We start from the raw sequence: 1,047 nt of genomic DNA on the forward strand, positions 1-1,047 counted from the left end.
GCGGGAACGACACGATGGGGGTGAACGAACGCCCCGCGGCGCGGGAAAAAGAAAGAAATAACGAGAGCAATAGTCACCCCCTCTCGGGTTCTCCTAGACCACACCTACCACACCGCATACTTCGTGCGTGAGGGCGGGTCCGCCTGGCCTAGAAGTGGGCCCTGGTCACGGAGGAGGTGTTGGGGGCGGGGGGCGGTGTGGGCGGGGGGCGGCGCGGGGGCGGCTGGTACTGCCGGCCGGCACGTATTTCATTTCCTTTATGCAGACCGCGGAGGGACGCGCTGCCGCCCTGCCGCTGCCGCCCTGCCGCGCCCCCCGGCTCAGCTCAGCCAGCGTCGCTCGGACGCAATAACAAGGAAATGTGACACACAATCACCGGCACGCACACGGCGGAGGGCGGCGCGGCCGGCCCGAGGGCCATAAGTCCCGCAGTTTGCTGCGGCACTGCGTCCTGCGTGCGCGCCGGCACGGCCTCCTATCCTGCCGGCCCCTGGGCGCACTGGGTCACCAGCATGAACATGACCTCTGCCATGGGCCATGGCGCTCACCACACGCGCAAGGGCCTCCTGCTGCTTTACAAGCCCACAGGCGCACTATGGGCCGGCAAACATGACCCCTCTCTCTCTCTCTCTCTCTCATGGTGCTCACCACATTTGGCTCGATCACTCCACGACCCCTCTTATGGGGCGTGATTCCGGCATCGGGATGGTCCGGGCGATCACCGATCATCTATACGCCTATACCTTCTCTTTCTTTCACTGTTTCTCTGCTCTGCCAACCCGCTGCCAGAGCCGGGATGATACAAAAAAAAAAACTGGCCTGCCGGCCGGTAGAGAGACAGTCCAGCAAATTACAGGTTACACATTTACTTACAATTTACAAATAACAAGTTACACATTTACTTACAATTTACAAATAACAAGTTACACATTTACTTACAATTTACAGATGATTACAATGATTTACACACACTCCATGGACACAATTACAAAAAACAAGTTACACATTTACTTACAATTTACAAATAACAAGTTACACATTTACTTA

General features: G+C 56.6%; 1 protein-coding gene across 1 annotated transcript in view; it reads right to left on the reverse strand.

The window, feature by feature from the left end:
- Nucleotides 1–1,047, reverse strand: part of LOC113212756 (teneurin-a-like) — a 495,982-nt gene that overhangs the window by 48,463 nt on the left and 446,472 nt on the right. The window lies entirely within an intron of this gene.

The sequence above is a fragment of the Frankliniella occidentalis genome, unplaced genomic scaffold (assembly GCF_000697945.3).
Source record: "Frankliniella occidentalis isolate FOCC.00 unplaced genomic scaffold, Focc_3.1 Scaffold58, whole genome shotgun sequence".
NCBI lineage: Eukaryota > Metazoa > Arthropoda > Insecta > Thysanoptera > Thripidae > Frankliniella > Frankliniella occidentalis.